This window comes from Lipotes vexillifer, unplaced genomic scaffold (assembly GCF_000442215.2).
Source record: "Lipotes vexillifer unplaced genomic scaffold, Lipotes_vexillifer_v1.1 scaffold137, whole genome shotgun sequence".
In the NCBI taxonomy this organism is placed as follows: Eukaryota; Metazoa; Chordata; class Mammalia; order Artiodactyla; family Lipotidae; genus Lipotes; species Lipotes vexillifer.
The window spans coordinates 1519341-1535193 of record NW_006775780.1 but is presented as its reverse complement, the minus strand read 5'-3'; positions in this window follow the sequence as shown (position 1 = coordinate 1535193).

The following is a 15853-nucleotide window of genomic DNA, read 5'->3' as shown; positions in this document are numbered from 1 at the left end:
CATTCCTGCCTAAACAGATACCAAACTACAAATGAAATCAAGCCTCCTTGGGCAAACCAGGAGGTTAAGGGGAAAAAGATAAAAGCAAATCCATTTCTATATCACCTCCCTGCCAAGGCAGCAAATCTACAATAAGAACATAGGACACTGAAGGTTATGATGATAATCTCCCATGCTTGTTCTAGAAAGGACTAGAAGAGGCATTCCAGGCCACTGTGAACCCCAAGCCATCACTGATTCCTCCACCAGATGCTTGGCCTTGGAATTTATCCAAAAGAATTAAAATCAGGATCTTGAAGAGGTTTATGCATTCTCCTGTTTGTTGTGGCATTATTTACAAGAGCTGAGATGTGAAAACAACCCAAATGTCCATCAATGGATGAATGGAGAAAGAAAATGAGGAATATACATACAGTGGAGTATTATTCATCCAGAAAAAGGATACCCTGCCATAAGCAACAACACAGATGAATCTTGAGAACAGGATGCTAGGTGAAATAAGCCAATCTCAGAAGAACAAACACTGCATGATTCCACTTCTATGAGGAACCTAAGGTGGTAAAGAAACAGAAAATGGAATGGTGGTTGTCAGGGGTGGGGGGAGGTAGGAAAAGGGTATAAAGTTTCAGTCATGCAAGATGAGTAAGTTCTAGAGACCTGTTGTACAACATTGTGTTTATAGTTAACACTACTGTACTGTACACTTAAAAATGTGTTAAAAGAGTAGATCTCATGTTATCTGTTCTTACCACAATTTAAAAAAAAAAGAATTAAGTAAGGTCCCTTTTAGGGTGACTCCATCTCAAAGCCTAAAATACTGTAATGCTGAATTCCAAAGTAGTTGACAAAATTTGGGAACAAAGTCTGTATGGAATGTTTGGTGGGACAGGAGGAAGAGGTTTAGGTCAAATGTTCCCTGAGATTCAAGGCAATAACTCCTCTTTTGCTGTAATTAGGGCATTTCATAACTCAGGGTAATGTACAACTGAGTTTGTACCCTATCGTTTGGAAGAGAAAGAGGCAGAAGTTACACATCAGTTTTTCACCTGAATAGTAAACATTGGGAAAGAAATGTAGGTTAAGAAAAAAGTAACCAAGTTTGTGCCCATAGGTAACAATGTCTCTGGTGCATCAACAATGCTCTGTCAGTGCCTTTGGCTAATGGCATGAGGCCCGTGGTCAGACAATCTTTTGGCAAGAGGAACATGTGACTCTTAGGACATTGCCTGTGATAGACCCTGGGAGCCAGACACCCAATTGTAATGCATCCAAGAAGTGTTTCCTCTGTTCTCTTTAGGGCTCCAGCACTGTACTTACTGAAGAATGAAGAGCTTTTATCCCACCTGTTACCATGAAGCAGGTGGTTGCTGGGGACAAAGTTGGTGGGAGGGAGTACTGCCTCTCCAGTTAAGCCAGTTTGGAGGATGTGAACAGGGTTGAGAATTGGAGAATGCCAGTGGCCACATCTGGATGCTGGTTCAAGTTTCTGCCCCACCCCATTCTAAAGAAACAAAGGAGGGAGGGACAGCATTTTCCAGCTGAAAGTGAGGCTCAGATATTGGGAGATGTCAGAAATCAAGAAAGGCTTCTCACTCTCACTTTATCCCATGCTGTTATTCTTGAACAATATTTAGGAAATATTTAATGAAAATGTTAAGGATGCTATAAGTTCATTAAAAAAAATCAAACAAAACACAGTCCTTATAAGCACCAAAAATGAGCATTGTATAAAATGAATATTCATAATTAGCTTTACATTTGCTCTAGAAGTGTTTGAATTCTTCACGAAACTGCACAAGAGGAATCATTTGTAGATTCTTATATGCCATTTGGTATTAGATGAAATAGCCTCATTAGTAATAATTGTATACTTAACAGTTTGTTATGTCAGAGAAATTCTTGATCAGTATTCAAGTATAAGTGCTTTGGGAAAATCATTGATTTAAAAATGTTTTCTAATAAATTTCTTTTCAGAAATTACCCAATAACACCTACTCAGTAACCTAGTTACTCATTGATGATACATTAAGAAAAAGTTAATATTCATCCCATTTTCCCAGGTAAACCAGAGAATAATTTTGTATATTTCTCTATGCCCCACGAGTGTGTATAGTATTTTGTAATGTTTTTACAAAACCAGTATTATTCATATTAGTCTTCAATCTCTTTTTCTCACTTAGCAATCATTCATGAGTGTTGTTCCAAGTCAGTCTTAGAGATCTAAGTCCTTCCTTATCATAGCTGCAAAATTGTTCATTCTATGGATGTATCACAATTTGCCCAATCATTGCACAGCTAATGGATATTCAGGTTGTGTCCTGGGTTTTTTGTTTGTTTGTGGCTGTTTGTTTTTCTATTACAAACAATGCTGTGAACAACTTGATACATGTGATACATATGTCTTTGAGTCCTGGTACTTTTATTTACAAAGGATAGATTTCTACAAGCAAGATTTGGGATCAAGTTGCACAAGCATTTTTATTTTACCAGTTAACGCTTGTTTATTTTCCAAAGGTAGCAGCAATTTTACACTCAGCATCAATGTATGAAAGTAACTATTTGCTTGAATCATTGCCAACGTTGGAGGTCACTGTACTTTAGCATTTTTGTCATTCTCATAGCTGTCAGTGGACTTTTAGACTTAAAAAGATAGGTTTGTAATTTCTTGCTCCTTTATACTTTAAAAGTCCTGATGTACTGTTATAAAATGTTCCTTTTAAATAGAAAAGCTTACATGTTCTTATTTACCCCATCAGACTTTTATTACAATAACAATTTTACAACATAATAGATATAGAAAGCAACCAACATCTCTTCATAAATATTGTCCAGTTCTTGTCCATATGCATTTCAGTTTTACAAATATATGGTTCTAGCATAGTGTAATTTTGCACTTTTAATTTTTTACTATACATTACAAGATAAATACTTTCCCTGTCTTCCCTTTTAACAGCTGCTTAATGTTTCATGGTTTGTATCTGTGAACTCATTAATGATTCACCCATTGTTGAATGTCTGAGCTACTTTTCTGGTTTAATAATTACAGATAACTGTGAAGTGAAAATATTCTTTTTTTTTTCTTTTCGGTACGCGGGCCTCTCACTGTTGTGGCCTCTCCCGTTGTGGAGCATAGGCTCCGGACGCGAAGGGTCAGCGGCCATGGCTCACGGGCCCAGCCGCTCCGCGGCATGTGGGATCTTCCCGGACCGGGGCACGAACCCGCGTCCGCTGCATCGGCAGGCGGACTCTCAACCACTGCGCCACCAGGGAAGCCCCCGAAATCATCCTTTTTTAAGCAGATTTTCCTTGGATAAATTTCCAAGAATGGAATAGAATAAATGTGTTAAGAGATCTTGAGACACTGTAACAAACTGTTTTCCAAAAGGGTAGTACCTATTCATCCAGGCACAAGCAAAGGATTAGATTTCTTTTAAAAAAAAAAAAATCTTTATTGGAGTATAACTGCTTTACAATTGTGTGTTAGTTTCTGCTTTATAACAAAGTGAACCAGTTATACATATACATATGTCTAAATTTCTGAATGATATGTCAAGCTCTCTAAATTAGGACCTGGCAATCTCTATTTTTCATCAGGGTTTTTTTTTTTTTTTTTTTTTTTTTTGACATTTTAAAATCACTCTATGCCATTAGAAACAGTGGCTATACTTGGGCGAGGAAATGACTGGAATAGGAAGAAGGCAAGGTTCTGTGGCCCTGCTTATGTTCTATTTCTTGATTTGGAAACCAATTAGTCAGATGTGTTCAGTTTGTGAAGACTAAGAGAGCAGGACCCTTCAGATTGGAGCACTTTTCTCTATGCACATCATACATCAATAACTGTCCAAGAAACAGGCTGCAGGAATTTCATGAGAATGTCTGTCACATTGCAGAAAGACACATGGACACTCTAAAATATTTTGCCAGGCACCACTTTGGATTGGATTTGAATTATCTATATATGTCATATGCCTTGCTACGTACCATCAAGGATGTTCCAAAGCACCAAGTCCTACAGGTGTTAGGAAACTGCCCCAAGTCCCAGATGATAAAACATTCTTTGTTTCCTAAACTTTGACAGCAGTCTGATGGAGGCACCATTAGGAAAACCAGATCTGTCAATCTGGAGCTTACTGTTTCTCAAGTTAAACTTTGGGGAACTTACCTGGTGAGAAGGCCCAGGAAGGTTAGATAACTGTTCTGAGACCTGCAGCTAACTAGTGGTAGAGCTAGAACTAAGCCCAGGCCTCCAGTTTCCCAGACCGGGTTTTTTTCCCAACCTTCTCCCCAGCCTGAGGCCAGTGTCAGACAAAAAGTTGTTGACTGAAGTCCTTCAGTGAACTCCAGCGGGGCCTGGTTTAAGCTCTCCGGGTGTATTTTTAGTCCTTCCCCAAGATATTCTCAACCTTACTTCTTTGTTAATTTGGAAACTTTACTCTCCTGCTGGGAGAACCATGGACTTTTATGCTTTGCACCTGTTGCCTCCTTCACCTAGAAGATCCTCCTGTGTTCAGTTCTTCGAATATCTTACCTTATTTAAAATACTCGAAACCAAGATGGCGGAGTAGCAGGACGTGCTCTGACTCCCTCTTGTGAGAACACCAGAATCACAACTAGCTGCTGGACAATCATCAACAGGAGGACACTGGAACTCACCAAAATATATACCCCACATCCAAAGACAAACGAGAAGCCACAATGAGATGGTAGGAGGGGTGCAATCACAGTAAAATCAAATCCCATAACTGCTGGGTGGATGACTCACAGACTGGAGAACACTTATACCACAGAAGTCCACCCACTGGAGTGAAGGTTCTGAGCCCCACGTCAGGCATCCCAACCTGGGGGTCCAGCAATAGGAGGAGGAATTCCTAGACAATCAGACTTTGAAAGCTAGTGGGATTTGATTTCAGGACTTCGACAGGACTGGGGGAAACAGAGACTCCACTCTTAGAGGGCACACACAAAGTAGTGTGCGCATCCAGACCCAGAGGAAGGAGCAGTGGCCCCGTAGAAGACTGAAGCAGACCTACGTGCTAGTGTTGGAGGGTCTCCTGCAGAGGTCGGGGGTGGCTGAGGCTCACCGTGGGGACAAGGAAACTGGCAGCAGAAGTTCCAGGAAGTACTCCTTGGTGTGAGCCCTCCCAGAGTCTGCCATTAGCCCCACCAAAGAGCCCAGGTAGGCTCCAGGGTTGGGTTACCTAGGGCTAAACAACTAACAGGGAGAGAACCTAACCCCACCCATCAGCAGTCAAGTGGATTAAAGTTTTACTGAGCTCTGCCCACCAGAGCAACACTCAGCTCTACCCACCACCAGTCCCTATGATCAGAAAACTTGCACAAGCCTCTTAGATAGCTACATCCACCAGAGGGCAGACAGCAGAAGCAAGAAGAACTACAATCCTGCAGCTTGTGGAACAAAAACCACATTCACAGAAAGATAGACAAGATGAAAAGGCAGAAGGCTAGAAAAGGACCTACAGAAACAAACCCAAAACAATTAAGAAAATGGTCATAGGAACATACATATCGATAATTACCTTAAACATGAATGGATTAAATGCTTCAACCAAGACTCAGGCCTGCTGAATGGATACAAAAACAAGACCCATATATATGCTGTCTACAAGAGACCCACTTTAGACCTAGGGACACAAACAGACTGAAAGTGAGGGGATGGGAAAAGATATTCCATGCAAATGGAAACCAAAGCTGGAGTAGCAATTCTCATATCAGATAAAATAGATTTTAAAATAAAGAATGTTACAAGAGACAAGGAAGGACACTACATAATGATCAAGGGATCAATCCAAGAAGAAGATATAACAATTATAAATATATATGCACCCAACATAGGAGCACATCAATACATAAGGCAACTGCTAACAGCTATAAAAGAGGAAATTGACAGTAACACAATCCTAGTGGGGGACTTTAGCGCCTCACTTACACCAATGGACAGATCATCCAAAATGGAAATAAATAAAGAAACAGAAGTTTTAAATGACACAACAGACCAGATAGATTTAATTGATATTTATAGGACATTCCATCCCAAAACAGGAGATTACACTTTCTTCTCAAATGCACACAGAACATTCTCCAGGATAGATCACAACTTGGGTCACAAATCAAGCCTCAGTAAATTTAAGAAAATTGAAATCATATCAAGTATCTTTTCTGACCACAACGCCATGAGATTAGAAATGAATTACAGGGAAAAAAAGGTAAAAATCACAAACACATAGAGGCTAAACAATACGTTACTAAATAACCAAGAGATCACTGAGGAAATCAAAAAATACCTAGAGACAAATGACAAGGAAAACACGACGATCCAAAACCTATGGGATGCAGCAAAAGCAGTTCTAAGAGGGAAGTTTATAGCTATACAAGCCCACCTAAAGAAACAAGAAAAATCTCAAATAAACAATCTAACCTTACACCTAAAGGAACTAGAGAAAGAAGAACAAACAAAACCCAAAGTTAACAGAAGGAAAGAAATCATGAAGATCAGAGCAGAAATAAATGAAATAGAAACAAAGAAAACAATACCAAAGTTCAATAAAACTAAAAGCTGGTTCTTTGAGAAGATAAACAAAATTGATAATCCACTAGCCAGACTCATCAAGAAAAAGAGGGAGAGGACTGAAATCAATAAAATTAGAAATGAAAAAGGAGAAGTTAAAACAGACAATGCAGAAATACAAAGCATCCTAAGAGACTACTACAAGCAACTCTATGCCAATAAAATGGACAATCTGGAAGAAATGGATGAATTCTTAGAGAGGTATAACCTTCCAAGACTGAACCAGGAAGAAATAGAAAATATGAACAGACCAATCACAAGTAATGAAATTGAAGCTGTGATTAAAAATCTTCCAACAAACAAAAGTCCAGGACCAAATGGTTTCAGAGGTGAATTCTACCAAATATTTAGAGAAGAGCTAACACCCATCCTTCCCAAACTCTTACAAAATATTGTGGAGGAAGGAACACTCCCAAACTCATTCTATGAGGCCACCATCACCCTGATAACAAAACCAGACAAAGATACTACAAAAAAGAACATTACAGGGGCTTCCCTGGTGGCGCAGTGCTTGAGAGTCCGCCTGCCGATGCAGGAGACGCGGGTTCGTGCCCCGTTTCGGGAAGATCCCACATGCCGCGGAGCGGCTGGGCCCGTGAGCCATGGCCATTGAGCCTGCGCGTCCGGAGCCTGTGCTCCGCAAATGGGAGAGGCCACAACAGTGAGAGGCCCGCATAACGCAAGGGAAAAAAAAAAAAAAAAAGAACATTACAGACCAATATCACTGATGAATATAGATGCAAAAATCCTCAACAAAATACTAGCAAACAGAATCCAACAGCATATTAAAAGGATCATGCACCATGATCAAGTGGGATTTATCCCAGGGATGCAAGGATTCTTCAATATATGCAAGTCAATCAATGTGATACACCATATTAACATACTGAAGATGAAAAAACATATGACCATCTCAATAGATTCAGAAAAAGCTTTTGACAAAATTCAGCACTCATTTATGATAAAAACTCTCCAGAAAGTGGGCATAGAGGGAAACTACCTCAACATAATAAACGCTATATATGACAAACGCACAGCAAACATAATTCTCAATGGTGAAAAACTGAAAGCATTTCCTCTAAGATCAGGAAAAAGACAAGGATGTCCACTGTCACCACTATTATTCAACATAGTTTTGGAAGTCCTAGCCATGGCAATCAGAGAAGAAAAAGAAATAAAAGGAATACAAATTGGAAAAGAAGAAGTAAAACTGTTACTGTTTGCAGATGACATGATACTATACATACAGAATCCTTAAGATGCCACCAGAAAACTACTAAGGCTAAGCAATGAATTTGGTAGTTTCAGGATACAAAATTAATGCACAGAAATCTCTTGCATTTCTATACACTAATGATGAAAAATCTGAAAGAGAAATTAAGGAAACACTCCCATTTACCATTGCAATAAAAAGAATAAAATACCTAGGAATAAACTTACTAGGGAGACAAAAGACCGGTATGCAGAAAACTATAAGACACTGATGAAACAAATTAAAGATGATACAAACAGATGGAGAAATATACCATGTTCTTGGATTGGAAGAATCAATAGTGTGAAAATGACTATACTACCCAGAGCAATCTACAGATTCAATGCAATCCCTATCAAATTACCAATCGTATTTTTTACAGATCTAGAACAAAAAATCTTAAAATTTGTATGGAGACACAAAAGATCCCGAATAGCCAAAGCAATCTTGTGGGAAAAAAACGGAGCTGGAGGAATCAGACTCCCTGACTTCAGAATATACTACAAAGCTACAGTAATCAAGACAATATGGTACTGGCACAAAAACAGAAATATAGATCAATGGAACAAGATAGAAAGCCCAGAGATAAACCCACACACCTATGGTCAACTAATCTATGACAGACGAGGCAAGGGTATACAACGGAGAAAAGACAATCTCTTCAATAAGTGGTGCTGGGAAAACTGGACAGCTACATGTATAAGAATGAAATTAGGACACTCCCTAATACCATACACAAAAATAAACTCAAAATGGATTAGAGACATAAATGTATGACCAGACACTATAAAACTCTTAGAGAAAAACATAGGAAGAACACTCTTTGACATAAATCACAGCAAGATCTTTTTTGATCCACCTCCTAGAGTAATGGAAATAAAAACAAAAGTAAACAAGTGGGACCTAATGAAACTTCAAATCTTTTGCACAGAAAAGGAAACCATAAATAAGACAAAAAGACAACCCTCAGAACGGGAGAAAATATTTGCAAACGAATCAATAGGCAAAGGATTAATCTCCAAAATATATAAAGGGCTTATGCAGCTCAATATTAAAAAAACAAACAACCCAATCCTACAATGGGCCGAAGACCTAAATAGACATTTCTCCAAAGAAGACACGCAGATGGCCAAGAAGCACATGAAAAGCTGCTCAACATCACTAATTATTAGAGAAATGCAAATCAAAACTACAATGAGGTACCACCTCACAACAGTTAGAATGGACGTCATCAGAAAATCTACAAGCAACAAATGCTGGAGAGGGTGTGGAGAAAAGGGAACCCTCTTGCCCTGTTGGTGGGAATGTAAATTGATGAAGCCACTATGCAGAACAGTATGGAGGTTCCTTAAAAAACTAAAAATAAAATTACCATATGGGGCTTCCCTGGTGGCGCAGTGGTTGAGAGTCCTCCTGCCAATGCAGGGGACATGGGTTCATGCCCAGGTCCGAGAAGATCCCACATGCTGCAGAGTGGCTGGGCCCATGAGCCATGGCCGTTGAGCCTGCGCATCCGGAACCTGTGCTCCACAATGGAAGAGGCCACAACAGTGAGAGTATAAATATATATATATATATATATATATATATATAAAACCATATGATCCAGCAATCCCACTCCTGGGCATATACCCAGAGAAAACCATAATTCAAAAAGACACATGCACCCCAATGTGCATTGCAGTACTATTTACAATAGTCAGGTCATGGAAGCAACCTAAATGCCCATCGACAGATGAATGGATAAAGATGTGGTACATATATACAATGGAATATTACTCAGCCATAAAAAGGAACAAAACTGGGTCATTTGTTGAGACATGGATGGATCTAGAGACTGTCATACAGAGTGAATTAAGTCAGAAAGAGAAAAACAAATATCATATATTAACGCATATATGTGGAAACTAGAAAAATGGTACAGATGAACCGGTTTGCAGGGTAGAAATTGAGACACAGATGTAGAGAACAAACGTATGGGCACCAAGGGGGGAAAGAGGTGGGGGAGTGGGGGTGGTGGTGTGATGAATTGGGTGATTGGGATTGACATGTATACACTGATGTGTATAAAATTGATGACTAATAAGAATGTGCTGTATTAAAAAAAATAAAATTTAAAAAAAAAACTCCACACAGCAATCTAATAAAGTAATTTTTACAAGTAACAACTTGTCCCACTGCACACAGATACTAAATTTTCACCCAATTCTGTTTAATTCCAGACCCCATGTCTGAACCCCTCCCACTTGCTGCCTCTGTTCCCACTCTGTTCCCATAGCAACTATGAGTCTTGTTAGTTACATGCACACTTGAATGGGCAGTCTCCTTTGCCCTTCCTTACAACCCTCTGAACTAAGCATTATTATTGTCCCCACTTATAGATGAATAAACTGAAGCTCAGAAAGGTGAACAGGCTTGCCCAAGGTCATACTATGATTACAATCCATACCACATAATTTAGTCTCTGATTCTATAACACCTTTTAGTTAATTGTCTACACATTTACTTAGTACTTATTCAAAGTGCATTAAACTGGATACTCTGGGAATTAGAAAGATTGTTTATAAATTTCTTCCTGTGTGTTAGATTAAGTCTCTTCCACTTACTTTGTAAGATACTAGAACAGAGCTCATCCTGTTTGTCAGCCTCCGCCAGTGCTTAGCCCAGCTTGGGGCCCAGAATAAGTAAGTACATAATACTAGGATCGTCTCATCTTGGCCACCAAGATAACCAGATGCCAATAGGCAACCAAACATTCTTTTCCTGAGATTGATTCCAGGGTCATTCATTTCCTGGTCATTCTTACTTTTCTTATGAGAAAAGGAATTCCATTGCATTTTTTAAACAATTTTTTAATTCAAACCAGCCCTAAGCAAAAGTGGGAATTCCAACCTCCCAAAAACTTACAGAAAATCACTGATTGGTTTGCCATTAGAAATTCTTCCCTGAAATGATAGTAAACATATCAAGTTTCAGGGAAAAAATACAATGAATTTTTAAACATTGTCAATTCAAAAATGCTTTGAAATCTTAAGAATAAAGTTCAATGGCACCAAAATCTTAAGAATAAAGTTCAATGGCACCAAAAAGAAAAACGGGTAAATTTGACTTCATCAAAATTTAAAACTTTTGTGCTTCAAAGAATACCATCAAGAAAGTAAAAAAGGGCTTCCCTGGTGGCGCAGTGGTTGAGAGTCAGCCTGCCGATGCAGGGGACACGGGCTCGTGCCCCGGTCTGGGAGGATCCCACATGTCGCAGAGTGGCTGGGCCCGTGAGCCATGGCCGCTGAGCCTTCGCGTCCAGAGCCTGCGCGTCTGGAGCCTGTGCTCCGCGACGGCGAGAGGCTACAGCAGTGAGAGGACTGCATACAGCAAAAAAAAAAGAAAGAAAGAAAGAAAGAAAGAAAGTAAAAAAGACAACCTACAGAATGGGAGAAAATATTTGCAAGTCACATATATGACAGAACACTTGTAACTAAAATACATATAGAATTCTTACAAATTAATAAAAAGACAAATAACCCAATTTAAAAGTAGACAGAGGATTTGAATAGAATCCTTCCTCCAAAGAAGTTATGCACAAAATCAATAAGCTCATGAAGAGATTCTCAATATCATTATCAATCAGGGAAAGGACTAGTGAGATACCACTTCATACTTACTAGAATATCTGTAATTTTAAAAAAAAGATAATTACAACTGTTAGTGTGGAGGTGGAGAAATTAGAACCCTCATCCATTGCTGGGTGCAATGTAAAATGGTGCAGCCACATTGGAAAGCAGTCTGGCAGTTCCTCAAATGTTAAACATAGAGTTAACATATGGCCCAGAAATTCCACTCCTACGTGTATACTCAAGAGAAATAAAAACCTGTACACAAATGTTCATAGCAGCATTATTCATAATAACCAAAAGGTGGAAACAATCCAAATATCCATCAACTGGTGAGTGGATAAACAAAATGTGGCATATCTATACAGTGGAATATTAAACCTTAAAAAGGAATAAAGTAATGAAAGAAGCCATTCCCAGAAGAACACACATGTGTGATTCCATTGATATGAAATGTCCAGAAAAGGTAAAACTACAGAGACAAAAAGTAGATGAATGGTTGTCTAGCTAGGGGGAAATGGTGGGGAGGTAGGCGGAGGGAGAAACTGAGGGGAAATGAAGAGTGACTGCTAATGGGTGTGGAGTTTCCTTTTAGAGTAATGAAGATGTTCTAACATTGATTTGGTGATGATTGCACAACTCTGAGTGGAGTGAAAACCATTGAATTGTATCTTTTAAACGAGTGAATTGTGTGATATTCAATTTCAAAACATTAGAAGAAAATATCTGATGACCTACTTCTGCATTCAAAAGAAGCTGAGGTATAATTGATGCCCATGTTACTTGTGGTATGTTTCTGCGAATTTTTTCACATTTCATCATGTACGTGTGATTTCTTCATACTCATCATCATACTGATATGGCAAGCACTAGACATTAACTAGCTGGGAATGGAGTGAGGGAAAGTTGTCAGGTTCCCAGACCTGGAAAAACAGATTGAGTATAGATCTGGTATGTTGTCAGCTTAAGTTTCCTGCACTAGCTCACTCACAGGAGAAAAAAAAAGAGTAGCCATTTGGAAGAGAAGATGAGGTGATTAAATGTGTCAACCAATATCTTCTGGATATTTAACCAATCGTGGTTACTGGGCAACTAACACCCTATTCAAAGGTCAAAACCCAGTTAATATACAACCCTACTTCCCCATTTCTGTTCAGAGTAGAGTGAATTCATCACAATGTGTCTGTGTATGTGCATACATGACAGAGGACAAATCTGGCTGAAAAGGAAACTTACTATGATAATAGCGGTAACAATTTTAAGATTCTATAAAATGAATGTTACCCAGCAATAAGAATGAATAAATTACCATTACACACGACTATACGGAAAAATCTCACAATCATAATGTTGAGTTAAAGAAAGGAGACACAAAAGAGTACCTTTTGCATGGTTGCATTAATATGAAGTCAAAAAGAAGGCAAGCTAATCTGTGCTGGTACAAGTCAGGATAATGACTACCCTTAGGAAAGTTATGACTGGACGGGGCACAGGGCTGAAGGATTGTCCTTACGTCTAGTCATTCCACATATTTTCTCCATCTGGAAGTTCAAGAAGAAGTGCAGCTCTGCAAAATGTCATGAACCAAGATATCAGGGCAGGAAAAAAAGCAGTGAAGACAAGCCAGTCTGAAGAAAGCAAAAATTCTTATATATATTATAAGAAGTACATCATTACTGGTACCATTCGACTTTGAATTACACCTTCCTTGTGGTTTGGAGTAGTGAGAAAAGGGAAAATAATCAGGATTCACTGACCGATTTGGAATCTGAACACCAAACTGATATAAAGCATTATCTTTTGTGCTTTTCTCTTTCCACCGAGGAGAAAAATTCATTTAATCACCAATTACCAATTAATTGTGAAGTCATCTATTCCTTTTCTGAAAAATGTTGCTTAGGTCTTTTCATCTTAAGGGATATATTCTATTGATATTTTACATGTACATTCCTTGCCTTCACAGCTGGGTTCTTGATTGCTAGCCACTTAAATGTTATCTATTTCTTGATGCAACTGACGTACATTACCCAGCGTCCTGCAGGTCACTCTCTATAAAGTAGAGATGCAAAAGTTATTGGCTCATCAGTCTTGATTTCTTACCAGATTTCGCTTTGAATTTAAACCTCCAAAGTTAACAGTTTGCTTTTTCTTGAAAAGGCTTAAAATGAGGACCATAAGGTCTTCCATTACTTTTAACTTTACAGGAGACTTGCATAATCCCGAGCATTTTTGACTTTAAAATGGTTCAGTGTAAGAAGGGTAAAGAGGTTTGAAGCATGCTCGATAATTAGTGAAAACACAGTTGTCTTACAGAGGACTTTTTAACTACCTGAGACCTACAATTAAACAAATCATGCTCTGAGCCTCAGTTTTTAATGTGTAAAATGGAAATTTTATTGCCTATTATTGCAAAGGTTATTTTGAAGACTAAGTGAAATGTGGAAGAACCCTGAGAAACTGTTTGGAATATTGCTGATGGATCAAAGAGAGGATGAGAACGGCCATTTAGATACCAAAGAAACAGCTTATATGACAAATAGCTACTGTATAATTTTCAAAAGTAAAAACTTAACTTTCAAACAAATATAAAATGAACACATCAAGGATTTTATTCAACTTATTCATTAATAATCAACAGTATTATGTTAACTGGATCAAAGAAGAATTTGAAGAACAAATATTGGTATAGATAGATACGTACAGAAATGCATTTTCTAATAAATATAAAACTGAATAGTGTCCTCTAAGGCAATGCAATATAACGTTTGGGGTTATCTTTTCAAATTGGCAAAAACTGATGTATCTCTACCAGTCAATGTTCATTGGCAGTGCTAGCTACAAGAATCATCATTACCATTGCTATCAGTTTTCTACACGTTAACTTCCACCCCCTACAGAATTGTAAAATAGGCAACAGAAAATCAATCAAAAGACTTACAGAATCAGATGATCTCCTCAGAGTTCTTTAGACTGTATCTTACACTCCACTGAAAGGACACTGCATATTTTTTCTCGCTCATTTCCAAGTCATGACCATTTTTTTCTTACAAATTTATTTACAGTATACCTCAGTGTATGTAAGTATGTAGCTGAATGGAAACAATGTGAAATGCCTAAGCTCACACACATCTATTTCAAATACTATAGTGGCAAATTATGTTCACCTGCTTCCTTTGTATGTATGTGTTTCTGTGTGGTAAGGTAGGTAGGTGAATTATTGCTGTAGAGTATTATTCTAATATCTATATTATTCTAATATATATGGATTATTATTAGAATAATGTATTGACTAATGGTCATCATCACTTTCCTCCTCATCCCTCATCCTAGCTGCTAAGATGCTTTATTCTCATTGAACTAGGAGAGAGAGCTTACAGAACAGAATGAAGAGGAATGAAAAAAATAATAATAATAACCTGTTTTGGAATTCTGTGTTCCAAAAGTGAAGTCTTTAGGGGAACACAAAAGACTCATATAAATGACAGTAGCAGGTTTGAGGAGACAGGGATGTTCTGAGGGACTAGAAGAAAGATGTTTCCAGGTTGAGAAGAGGGTGATAAGAAGGGAAGTAAGGAGAGAGGAAGCACAGGTGGGTGGCCGTGAGAGGCGCTTGCCCTGCCCCCCAGGCAGTGCCCCTTAAAGGAAGAAACTCCCTTGAAAGAGAACAACTGAAGAGGATGGGACAATGGGCAAACTTGTAAGGATCCCTTGTCCCCAACGTGGCAGAGAAGGAGCAGAATGACTACTTTGCCTTCCCAAGTGGCACAGGGAAAGCAGAGAGAAATCTGCCTGAGCTGAAAGGGGCAGAGGGCAGAATGAGAAGACACTCAGGTGCATATGTCAAGGACCAAGGCCATTGACATTCTCCAAGCCTGCTGTCTCCATAGCAACCTGATTTCATGAAAGCTCCTCATAACTAGATCAATGGACTGAGATTATCTCAACCACCTGATGGAATGGGGAAAGGTCCTCAAAATTAACATTAAGTTGTAAGAAAAAGTTATATTTTGGGCACAGCTGAGTCATGCGCTGTGAGTTACATGTGCTATCTATACGATGGCTGTGCCTAGAGACATTTAGCTCCCCCAACAGTCCCAATGCATGTCATCTCCGAAGATCCACGATCCTGAACCTATTACCAGCATAGGAAAGGCTCAGCCACAAACCCCTTGGAAGCTTAGAAAATGTCTCCATCCCAAGGCACAGAATCACCTTGGGATATACCTCCAGGGTCAGGTCACCCGAGGATGGATTTATCCTTCAAGTGTCTGGAACCAGGTGGGCTTTTTAGACCAGATCATGCCCAGTAGGGGTGTAAAATGATCCAGTCACACTTAGGAGTCCAAATACACTGCCTAGCAAAGTGAGAGACAGGCGACGTAAATGTCTCCCACTGAGTCTTTG